Source organism: Lutjanus erythropterus, chromosome 12, assembly GCF_056507025.1.
Source record: "Lutjanus erythropterus isolate fLutEry1 chromosome 12, fLutEry1.hap2, whole genome shotgun sequence".
In the NCBI taxonomy this organism is placed as follows: Eukaryota; Metazoa; Chordata; class Actinopteri; order Lutjaniformes; family Lutjanidae; genus Lutjanus; species Lutjanus erythropterus.
The window spans coordinates 27,638,062-27,650,512 of NC_139328.1; the positions used below are offsets into that span (position 1 = coordinate 27,638,062).

At 39.9% G+C, this 12,451-nt stretch overlaps 1 protein-coding gene across 1 annotated transcript in view; it reads left to right on the top strand.

Annotated features, from left to right (window-relative positions):
- LOC146318117 (3',5'-cyclic-AMP phosphodiesterase 4B-like) overlaps positions 1–12,451 on the top strand; it is a 69,053-nt gene that overhangs the window by 38,621 nt on the left and 17,981 nt on the right. The gene's annotated exons all lie outside the window — the stretch shown is intronic.

Sequence of the window (12,451 nt, forward strand, 5' to 3'; positions counted from 1 at the left end):
TGCTGGTCTACTGCTGCCTTGATCTGTTAGTTTGTTGGCGTTATTGTGTGACTAAAGTGTTTTTAAAGGTTTGTTTGAATTCACTGAAGTCACAGTAACAACACTCCAATTAAGTTTGGTTGGTTTGGTGAGTACGATTGCCTTATAGAACAGTGGTTTCTGATGGCAAGATAATAGCTTTTTTTTTTAAAGTGGCTGAAATACTTCTTGTTTCTGATCCTGTCCACAGCAGTTCATTGCTTAACTTCTGTGCCGGTTCTCCTCTCTGCTTCTCCAAACTGGGGAATGTCGACTGGCATCCACTGTAGCTAATAATAGCAATACTGTACCTCATACAACTCCACATCAAATAATCCAAACTATCCCCTTAATTACACCCTTACCAGAATCAATAATGTTTGGAAATGTGGAAGACTGCAGCATGCATTGTAATACACTTTTTGTTTGTGGAGGATAATGCTCTGCCAAAGATTTGAACGATATACAAGGAGGAAAGATAATGATCCAAAAATAAATACGCCCAGTATTTGGGGTAATCCCATACGTGCAGTTTCATGCATAAAAGCCAGACAAAGAAATCTGACTTGCACATGACAAGAATCTGCATAGTTATCTGTCAGCACCCTTTATAATTGGAGAAAAGTTTATTAAACAATGCATGTCAGTGGCATACAGGGGATTACTGCAGCCTCATACCTGTGCAGTGGGTCGAGTAGGCTGTGCCTGTGCAAACACAGCACAATACAACATTTTCATTCAGTGTTGTGCATGCAAATGCTTCATTAGTGTAGAAAATGTTCCTGCAGAAACTGTATCTTTGGGTATTTTTGCATATGCAAATAGAAACCGTAATCTTTTCTGTTAAGAATAAAGGAAACTATGACTTGATAACAACAGAAAAATTCCTTTGCATTGACGTTATGACCAGACAAACGGGAAAGAAAGATGGTGAGAACCACCAAAAGATATTCAGTGGTTCAGATTCACATCGGGTCGATGAGAAGGAGAAAAAGGACGGGTGAAAGAAGGGGAGGAGGGAGGTGGGGATATTAGTTCCTGCTGCACTGGTTCTTCAAGCCCGATTGACGTCAGCACAGCCTGCACACGGGTGCTCTCAACTTCCTATCAGCACAGATGGGCTGCTAGGAGCGTCCCGCAGCAGGAAAAAATACAAGACAACTGTGAGGCTCTTATTGTCCTTCCTCCTCCACACTTCTCACAAACCTTGACCTTCTCAGAGTAATCTCTGACGAGTGAAACCGGCTCGTCATTGGCTTCCATGAAGATAGAATGAGAAAAACAAATGCGATTATCTTCGTGTGAATGTGCTTGAAACCTCTGAGAATCAGTATGTTCCTCACACAATATCTTTCTGCCATAGAATATCTCTGTCTCCAACCTTTCCTGAACATACAAAGAACATACAGCGCACCTGCCGCTAAATAATAGTAATTGTTCAAATTGTTCAGGAGGAGACTACAACAATTAACAATATCACAAGGCGAGATGCCCTCATATCCTCCTCTGTGCTGCTTTCTTTCTCGTTTTCGTCAACTCTTTGCCCGGAAAAGGAGAACAGATTTTTCCTGTTTTGTGTCTGTGTGTTTCAGTGAGGCAATAATCCCAGTTTGGAAAAGATACAGCGTCTGCATCTTTCTGAGTATGAGCTCAGCGTAGATGGCTGATTACAGGGTGCTGGAAATCCCTGAAAACACTTTTAATGTAGTATTTCAAGGTTTGAAAAGTGCTTGAAACTGCTTGAAATTGCAAATGCATTACTTTGATAATAAATCCCTACCTGACTGAATAGATTGCTTGTTAGATAAAGAAATAAAATAAGTTGTATGTTATCTACTTACAGACAGGTGGCACATTTTAAAACTGATGAACAAGTGAAATACGCATTTTGAGTATACGCTGTTAGTATACACTCTTAGAAATAAAGGTCATAACTTTTGTATTCCAAGGGTTTTCATCTAGAACCCACCCAGGGTGTCTACCAAGAACCCTTTTATATTATGGTAAAACAAACAAACAAAAAAAAAGAACCCGTTACAGAAGAGTTCTTCAAGAGTTTCTACAATCCTTAAAGAGCTGTTTCTTCCAAAAGGGGTTCCTTGGATGAAAAGGAACCCTGAGTCCCTGACTCTTTATGAACCCTTTCTTTGAAAAGGGGTTCTTTAGAAGAAATTGTTTCTGGGTAGAACCTCAGCCCTTCTTGAAGAACCCTTTATGAACCCTCATTTCTTAGAGTGTATGTCTATATAAATATGTATTTTACCACAGATGTAAGCTGTTGGAAAAGCATGAAAAGGAATTTGGTGTCAGAAAAGATGCAGGAAACTTATCTATGAAACTTTGAACACCTCAGGAAAGGGGTTTGAGATGAACTCAGCAAAATATAACTAGAGTAGAGTGAATTTCTGCAGGAAGACGGTGAGGTTAGACAGAGATAAGAGTGGGTTCAAGAACAAGTAAGAGATTTGCCAGATTGTTGCATGGAATGAGAGGGGAAAGAACAAAAACACAGCAAAGGTCAGAAGAGACGTCACTGTTTTTGAGCCTTTTAATCAGATGCAATATGAGAGAGGCAGAAAAAAAGGTCAGATTTGATGAAACAAACAAAAAGAGCAGGAACGTGACCACAGTCACTGGGTGAGAGTGCACATGAAGCAGAAAACTGGGAGGTATATTAAAGATCAGCTCAGCTGCAAATGCGTCACTCTGGCCTGTTTATGCTTTGAACCATCTTACTGTAGTAACGTGAGGGGATTGTAGTTTTCCTCATGTGAGTTTGCAGTTAACGCTTCACAAACCGTCACATGCAGTCTCATGAACCCTGCAGCCAACAAAGGGCTCACTCTTCCCTGACTGATTCAGATTATAGGCTTTGCTCTATATTATGCCGCATAAATGGCACTTTTGAGGGGAAATGCTTGATCATGACGTCTTTGATCGTCAGGGATTGATGATTAATCTGTGACGGTTATCAGTGACTGAATGTTGTTACAGATAGCTGGGACTCCAGGGTCCATGGTTAGTCATTTGACCAAGAAGAGGATGTGAGATCTCATCATGTTCTTAGAGTCAATGTTCTCTTCGCAGAATTAATGTTTACACAGTGCCTTCATAAATGAATGTTTAAGGCAGCACTGCCCAAAGGGAGGCCTGTTGGCCCAAATAGGATGCTTAACTTAACCTCGGTGAAACCCACCAAATGAGAAAAACAAAACATGTGCCGCCCTTATGCTTTTTGTGCAAGTAGAAATCAGACCTTTATCAAATCAAATTAGTGCTACACAATATGCAAAACAAAATCATATTGCAATTATTTTTGACAGATATTGAGATATGGTTCATTTTTGCATCACAAGCCGTAAATGTAACATGTAACATAACATGTTGGCCTATTTCTGGCCACAGTTACTTTCTGGAGTCTTGTCATCACTTTGAGGTTGAGGTAGTGAAGACTCAAGGAAGCGAGCGCATTTTTACGCTTTGTTTTTTGTCAATATTAAACAAACAGAAAGGTTCTCTAGAAGCAGAGGCGTGTTTTGTAATCTTTGGATAGAGCCAGGATAGCTGTTTCCCCATTTCCAGGGCTGCTCAGTGTAGAGTTACGGTTAACAGATATTTCTGAGTTTGGCTCAATCTTCCCTTTTATCTGTCAGCAAGAACAAGAATATGGAAGTGTACTTCTCAAAAAATTGAACTATTCCTTTAAACAAGTTCTAGATCTATTATAGGATTTATTGTAGGAACTAGTTCTGTAGATCCCCATCAGCTTCAGATGATGTACTGTTACTTACTTCTACAATATTCCAGAGTTGAGTTTTAATCATTTTGTGTTACAGTAAATCAGGGTAGCTGGGACACACTTTTGGATCTTCACACAGTATCACTCAGTATAATGACACATTGTATTGCAACGTGTTTACACTGCAGTTTCATTTTTGGCCTTTGTGATTGTGGAAGTTTTCCTGTGACAGTCTTTGAAGCCAAAGCCATTTTACGTATGCAATGACGTTTTCTTATCAGTTTAAAGTATTTCTGCATTTGTAATCATTGTTGACCAAAAAGCATGCATTTATATATAAATGCATGTTAGCTGCTCAGAAAGCCTGTTTCCCAAGACTTCAATGCAGGCTTAAATGCAAACATTGCACAATTAATTCAGTATGGCAGAAACCTGCATTGAAATGTACACATTCTCTACCTTGAAACTGAACAGACACGTGACTTTGTGCGTAAACTGCCCAGGGCGTGGGCCCCCGCATAATAAGCATTACTCATTCATCTTTTGTCTCCTCTTGTAAACATGTCTTGAAAGACTAATCTGAAACAGGTTAGTCTGACAGAATAAAGAAGAAGAATAGCTGCTCTTAATTACCAGTAATCTGCCCTTTGATTGCAAGTAACAAAGAATAATCACATTCAAATCGGGCCAGGAGTGTGTGTAGGTGTTTGCGTGTAAGTCTGTGTGTGCAGGCATATTAAGTGCAGCATGAAATATAGAAGCTTATCGTAAGGGCAAAGCAAAGCAGTGGTGTTTGCAGTGTAATAGCTGAGTAAACTGTGTCTAATTATTATAAATCAAATATTTATGCATCAGTGATCTGATAACATCGTAGTATCATTCTGATCAAAGGCGACATCATATCATATCACATAACATCGTGTTTGGATGGTGTCTTGATTTCTTGTTTAAACTTGTATTCTTTGTGTGTGAAAGTTGAAATGATGAATAAACACATGGGTGGATCAGGGTTTTTATGGGTGCTGGAAATCCTTGAAAACACTTGACTTTAAATGTCACGTTTTCAAGGTTTGACCTGCATGACACTGTAAGTGAAAATACATTCATAATAAATCGCTCTCTGACTGAATCGTTTGCTTTTAGATTTAAAAAAAAAGGTCAGAAAGAACACATTTGGTTTGCCTTTTCGCAAAATGAAGACACCTTTGCTTGAGCCTCGCTTGCCACTCTGCACGTGTGGCTACACTGTTGGTCTTGTCAATGTGCGTCTGTTGATGGAAAATGATTGGGAGGCTGGTGGAGTGCAACATGCTAGGAGGGAGCGCTGGCTGGAAAACAAAAAGTAAAAAAAAAAAAAAAAGAAAAGGATTTTATTAAGGGTGATTTGTCAAGTACATGTTTACATGATGATATCAGCCATCTTTTCCCACAGTAAGTCTCTGTTTACTGTGCTGCTGTCTGGAAAGAGATACAGCAGTAACCGCTGCCGTAACATTGGACTGAAGAGCAGCTTCTTCTCTCAGGCTGTGAGAGAAGAAGAATGAATTCATCCTCAGCACTCCTCTATGTAAATTAGTTCTATAGTTCTATGTTTTTATTAATCTCAACCTATTTCAATCACTCAGAGGGAACTCCAACTAAATCGTGTTTCACAACCTTGTTGTAAATGATACATAAATTGCCTTGTATCCTTGTATATAAGATGCTAAGTCTACTTAGACAAGTGACACATTTTGAAACATGAAACTTTGATGTGTTTTCCTTTAATTTATCACCATTCTGTAGAATTCAAATCATCAAAATCTAGTTTTAGTTGTTCCTAGAACAATAACATCTGATTTAAAGTGATGAAAAAATGAAATAGGGCCTAGTCATTTCAAGCACATATAAAGTGTGTTACCACAGCTGTAAGGTGCTGGAAAAACTTGAAAATGCACCTAGAAAATACTTGAAAAGCGCTTAAATTAACTTGAAAGTTGTAGGAACCGTGGTGGATGGACACTCAGGCACACAAACTGACAGTCAGACCAAATCTGACCCGTCATTTTCAGTCTGGCCAGTCCGCTCCGCTCCTGTCTGCAGCAGTGACTCTGCTCCGCAGCAGGAGTCCATGTCAGGTTTTCCAGGCTCGCAGCCAGAGGAGAGGATCCGGAGGGCTGGAAGCGTGCAGCCTGGTTAAGTATTTGAATTATGTCATTGACGTCAGCACAGTCATAAACCTCACTGCGGCCCATCCCTCAAGCTGGCCCGTGCCAACACAGCTCCATGGTGCATTGTGAAGGAGCTGTCAAACAGGCCCTGATGAGGTGTGTGTGTGTGTCTCTCTCTGTGTGTGTCTGTTTGAATAACTGTTGAAGCCCTTTGTTTTGATAGCGGAGGAGATTATGCCACTGTTGTAAACTATGAGGAGATATAATCAGTAGTGATGGTTGTTTGTGAGAGGAGGCAAAGGGTGATAGTTTGGTTTCGGGGTTGGACTTGCTGTAAATGTCCTCCACACTCCACAGGTTCCCTTGAAATTACCACCGATAAACATCACGCCACTGTCTTAATATTATGTCACATTATGCCTCATGAAGTAGTCACGTATTTTATTGAGGTATCAAAATAACAAACCTGTGTACAATCCATTTATTGTTCTGACAACAAGTAAACAAGATATTTGTTACTATGAGACAGTTTTGATCTTAATCAACCTGATAAGATTAGATTGGACTAATTCTTAGGTTGGGTCCTGCAATGAGGAAAACTGAACAGAATATATGCACACAAATACACACTATATAAAACATCTATATTGGAACAGAAGAAATGACTGGAGCTGCAATGATTAATAGATTTTTTTCAACTATTAAATTAATTTCAAACTATTTTCAAAATTATCTGAATCTAGCTCCATAAATATGACTATTTTCTGGTTTAATTACTCCTTAAATTAAACCTTTGGGTCATTGACAAAACAAGACATTATAGGATGTCAGCTTGAGCTTTGGGGAACATTTTTCACCATTTAACCAATCATTAGTTGCAACTAATGAATAGAAAGTTATAAAGACAACAATCTACAATACAAACAATGTGACTGTATCTATTTGTCTGTATAAGAATTGATGTATTTTTGTTACCTTTCGGTCCCTGTATGAAGCTGTTTTTATCCACATAGACGGTAGGTCCTCTTACACAGAATCCACCACGTTGCACCGCCATGTTTTGTATGGTATCCCAGGACATTCAAAGCACACACAGGTTTTAGATGGGGCCTTTCACATTTTGCGCGAGCTTCTTGTACATGTTCGGTAGGCGAGTTGGTTTAAATCTGCTATTTCACACTAGATATCACTAATTCCTACACACTGGTTCATTACAGTTGAACGCTTATTTTTTCATATCTGTCAGAAATAGAAATTATATTATAAAATGTAATGCAATAAAAATGAATAGATACATCTTTGAAATGATACATAACAGTATGTGAAAAACAACATGTTAAAATGAGGAAGCGGTGTTATGAATATGAAGCAGTACACACAATGCAAATGACTTACTCAAAGAGCAAATAGTGGAATTTTCTGGAAGCAAGTTACTGTTCAAATTCAAGGTGTTTAAAGTTTTTGTGTATTTTCCCAGCAGGAGTGTACTTAGATTGACTGTTCATGTGCATAGATAACCCCTTTGTGTTGCTTTCTGATCAGACAAACATCTGGTAGACTTAAGCTGCTTTCTTTTCTTTCTCTTTCTGTCTGTCCTTATGTCAGACTCATTTTTTTTCTCCCCGTCATGACTGGTGAATAAATTGACGCACATTGGGGGGGTGATACAGAGGTGATTCATTGCTCAGCCTCTGTCTCAGTCTGTCTCAGCTCCACGTGTAGTGCAAAGTCAAACACAAACAGCGGCGGGTATGTGCACGTATCAGAGTCGCAGCATTTTTCTCCTTCAAGATGAGGTCAAGATGAGGAATGTGTGTGTTTGCGTACATGCAGATAGCTCGGAGCTGTTTACACTTTAAGTGATGGTGATGACGGTGTATTTTCATTGACCCGCCATTGTAACAGGGCCCTTTGTCTCCTGCCAAGTCAATTTAGTATGAATAAACATGACTTAAGACATATTAGTCACTGTGTTAAAGTCAACTTTAGCATGAAAAGTCAAACACTACATGAAAACCTTGACCTTACAACCAGCCTGTGAAACTGCATACACAGAAACTCTTTCTGTTGCCACAGGTGCAAAGTATTTTTATTCAAGTACTTGTTGTTATATGTAACATTTCTGCATTAAAATGTCTAAAATGTAGACATGAGTTACATTATCCCAAATGTTTCCAGCAGTTGAGTATTTTGTTTCTTATACTTAATTTCAGAGGGAAATATTGTTATTTTGTATCGTTTTTTCATGTATTTTACAGCTATTGTTACTTTACAGGTTAAGAATTTTCATACAAACAATCATGAAATTTAATGCATTTTTATAGATAATGTTACAGATTTAACTATTCAGCACTGTATAATATAGGTGAAAAATTAAAATCCTTCTTATCTACTATTGTTATAATAATTCAATCATTCTGTACAATGAGTACTTTTCATTTTGATTAGATTAGATATTAGATAATATAATATTCATACGTATGTTTTTGTTAGTATATAATCTGAAAATAAGAGACATTGTGTTTTAGTTAGCTTAGAATGAGCTGTCTATGTCTACAGACAGTGCAGGTTCTCTTCCACATGTTCTACCGTCATGTTTCTACAGTAACCAAGAACGGACAAACCAAACACTGGCTCTAGATACGGCCTTTCACATGCATTTTGTGGTCATGGTAGGTTCTACACACTTGGAATGGGAGGGTGAGGTGGGGTGTTTGCAGTCTGCAAGCTCACCAATCGATGCCACTAGATCCTACACACTAGTCCTTAAATTTAATGAAGTACTATATCCTTTGGTATTACTTCTTTTATTAGTAGCAGATAAAGCAGCAAACCATCAGAATACTTCGTCCTCCACTGACTGTAGCTTATCAGTAGGTGGTGTGATAGATGAGGCAGTTCAGCTTCAGTCAGACAGCGAGGGACGCAGGTTTTTTGGGGGGTAGGTTGAGAGCACAGAGAGGGGCAGTGTGAGGTGGATGTGAGCGGAAGGTGTCTCAGGCGGGAATGGAGGTGGTGGAGGGGTGGGGATGTTTGAGCCCAGCCCTGGTCGTTGGTGCAGTTGATGGCTCTCACAGAGGCCGGTTTGTGGCCCTATAGGGGAGAGAGTTGGAGGGAAAAGGGGGAGAGAGGGGAGGCAGACGGGGTCTGTCTGCACACTGAGGTCTGTTGTCCTCTCAGCAGCCTCCAGCATATGGCCAAAGCATTAGGACTCACCAAAGAAGAAAAAAAATAGCCTTCCAGTGAAAAAACAGGCTGGAAAAGTACCTCGCAGTCTGTCTGGGAGCAGGTTTTTCAGACTCAAAGTGCGTCACGCCACCTTTGACTGGTGACATTGTGAAATGTCCATCAGCCCATTTAGCACACACTGTATTTATGATAAAACAGAGGTGATGATGGATTCAGCAGTTCCCATCTACTTCTACTCTGTATAAGTGTGTGTCTGTGTGCGTGCAGAACTTTCTTATAATTACAACTTCAATTCAAACTTGATTACAACATGAGTCATATTAGAGAAGCGTGGCCTCGGGTCCAGCTGTTGTCATCTTGCTGTAAGCAAATGGTTTGAATCCAGACACCAAAACCAGTCAACTTTTATCTCTTTATAATATAATATAATATAATTGGAGGAACTAGGGCTGTAATGGTTTTTGCCACAGTGAAAAGGCTTCATATTCCCGCTGGATGGACCTTTCCCATTAAGTTGTCAGTCTGGCAGTAAATGTACAGTACAAGTTTTAGCATGTCAGTTTATAAATGCTCCAGTTTCTGAGTTTGTGGCGCAGTCTATCAGAAGTGGCAGTCATCTTCAGAAATTATTTCAGAGAGAGATGTACTGGATTTTTAAATTTGATGCTTAGGTGTATTTAGGTCTTTATGAGGAAATAGATTTTAGATCTTATTTGTAAACTGGTTTAGCCCTTTCAGTGTTGTTGGTATTTTTGAGGCCACTTTAATTTTCCAGTGTATGTCTTTATTTTTGCAGGTGTTATTAAGTCACCTGGCCACTTATTGTCCATATAAGGAATCACAACATTTCACTCTGGATGACTCGTCTTTCCAGCCACACCCTGAAGAACAATCATTGCGGTCAAAACTGGTTGCTGTCCTTTTGTGATTTTTATGCCTCCACACAATAACTCAATATCTCAGGGGCGCCATGATGCAATTTCTTCAAATTTGGTATAAGCATCCATTTGGACTCAAGGTTGAACTGATTGTATTTTGCTGGTCAAAGGTCAAGACCACTGTGACCTCCTGTCCACCCCATTCTTGTGAACACAATATCTCATGTACAACTTGAGGGAATTTCCTCAAATTTGGCACAAATGTCCACTTGGACTCAAGGATGAATGGAGTAGATTTCGGTGGTGAAAGGTTAAGGTCACCATGACCTCATGAAATATGTTTTTTGCCTTAACTCAATAATATATATGCTAATTATGACAAAATGTCATGCTGATGTCTAGCAGGATAAAATTATGATTATGTGAAGACATTTTATATCCAAAACGTCAACTTCACTGTGACATCAGAATGTCCAGGTCTCAATCAGTCCTCTGCACTCATCTGTAAAAATAGTCAAAATAGTGTGAAGACAGCATGTTTCTCACTGGAAGTTATTCACTGGAATCATAGATGTATGCTCATGACTTAAACTAGTTAATTTTGACATGCCCTAACTAGTAAAGGCTCTTTAACTATATTCTTAGCTCTGTGTAAGTTTTTCTAAGTTGACCAGTACACCTTTGTTCTACATCTGAAGGTTTTTTGCCGTTAGATTCTGGACTGCATGTATGAATCAGCTGCCAGCTTCAAAATGACCTGAGTCCCGGTCATACAGGCGGTGTCAATGAGCCAAGCCTTTGATGTTTCCCAACTTCCCCGTTAAAATGTCTAATGTCTCTATGTGCCCTTGTTGGAGGGAACGGGGGCAGGATGTGGTTGCACCTTCTTGGCAGCGACTACTGCGCCTATGGCTCAAGACGGCCGCACACTGGTATATACCTTGTTTCAACAGTTCGCTGCCTTGTGCATGAGCCGCTTTGATTTCTGCTCCGTGTCACTGACTTTTACATGACTTGGATGCCAGTGGTTCCTGTGAATAGTTTGGACCACGAAGCTTGGCGTCCAGCGGTATATTGTAGCCAGTGGTTCTTTGAATGATCCAACCTGGAGCTGAAGTAAAGGAAAATTGGTCTGACCTGAGGAATAAGGCTAGCACTAGCAGTCGCGCTCATGTAATCTGAGGAGCCAGTGGCCTGATTTCTAAAGACCGCAGACAGGCTTCGACGGTTGAAACTTGACTCTCCTTTTTGATTCAGAAGAGTCGCTGTCATCAGGTTGTGCTGATATCTTTAAATGGTGGGAGGTTACCTCAAATGCGCATTAATTGTCTGAGATTTCATTGAAGTTCTTTGTTAAAGACCAGCGGTTCAGAGTCTGTGCGCCATCGCTGTGCTTTGAAGTGCTTTGATCCAGTATATTGACGTAAATTGGGGAGCAGCACGCTGGCTGTCCTGTTGTGCTAAGCATATGGGGTAAATTTCTTCCATGTGTGAAGCCCTATGAAGTAGAGATCAGTCTTTTCCATAGAGAAAGGAAGGTGGGGAGATCCAGATGCGCTCAGCGTTCCCTCCCTCTGGGCAGAAATTTGTTGAATCAACATTCACCCTGGTGTATCAGAGAATGATCCCTCTTAATTTGTTTCCTCATGTTTTATCATCTCAGTGCATTTCTCATAAAACACTTCTTTCCTTTAAAAACTCATGCGCCTACCAAATGTGAGTCATAGCTGCTAACGACAGGGCTTTTTCATCAAATGACAGCTACGATTGTCCTCGGCAGTCACTCCGCCATTCAGTAATTCCGCTCCATGTTTTGTGTGAGTTCAGGGCCAAAGAGGAAGTGCTTTGGTTTCTTTGGCACACAGTGAGACCCTGGCCTGGCCTCCCCCCAATTCAGGGAGTCAAAGTTTGCCTCTCGTGTTGCTTGTGCAAACACAGAGTTTGGTGTTTGATATAATTTTTTTTTTCCTCCCTCAGAGAGGTTCAGAGAGGAGAGAGCCAGTTTGTGAAGTATGGTGGTGTGGTGTGAGCTGCTGCTGCAGTTCAGCAGAGTACAGCCTTGAAGTGGTCTGCATGTTTCAGAAAGGAAGTCAACGGAACAGGAGGGAGCTGTCTTTGTAGCAGTGACAAAGTGCATTAAATAAGTTCATGCTGGTTTTTCTCTCTTAGTCCTCTATCGCTATGTCTTCTTAGCATAATTTTAATATTTTAGATATCATACATTAAAAATAAGGTTTTCACCCTTGGTTCTAAGGGTTCTACCAACACCTATTTTGCTTCTAAAGAACCCTTTCTTCAAAAAATGGTTCTTCAGAAAAAAAGTTCTGGAATATAATATTATTATAATGTTTTATAACCTTGGAATATAAAACATTTCTTGTTAGCTTACGCAGAAGATGGAAAGATTCTGCGTAGAACTCCCAGCGGAGGTTCTGGGTAGAACCATTGCACCATAGAAGGTTCTTTAGAACCTCTCA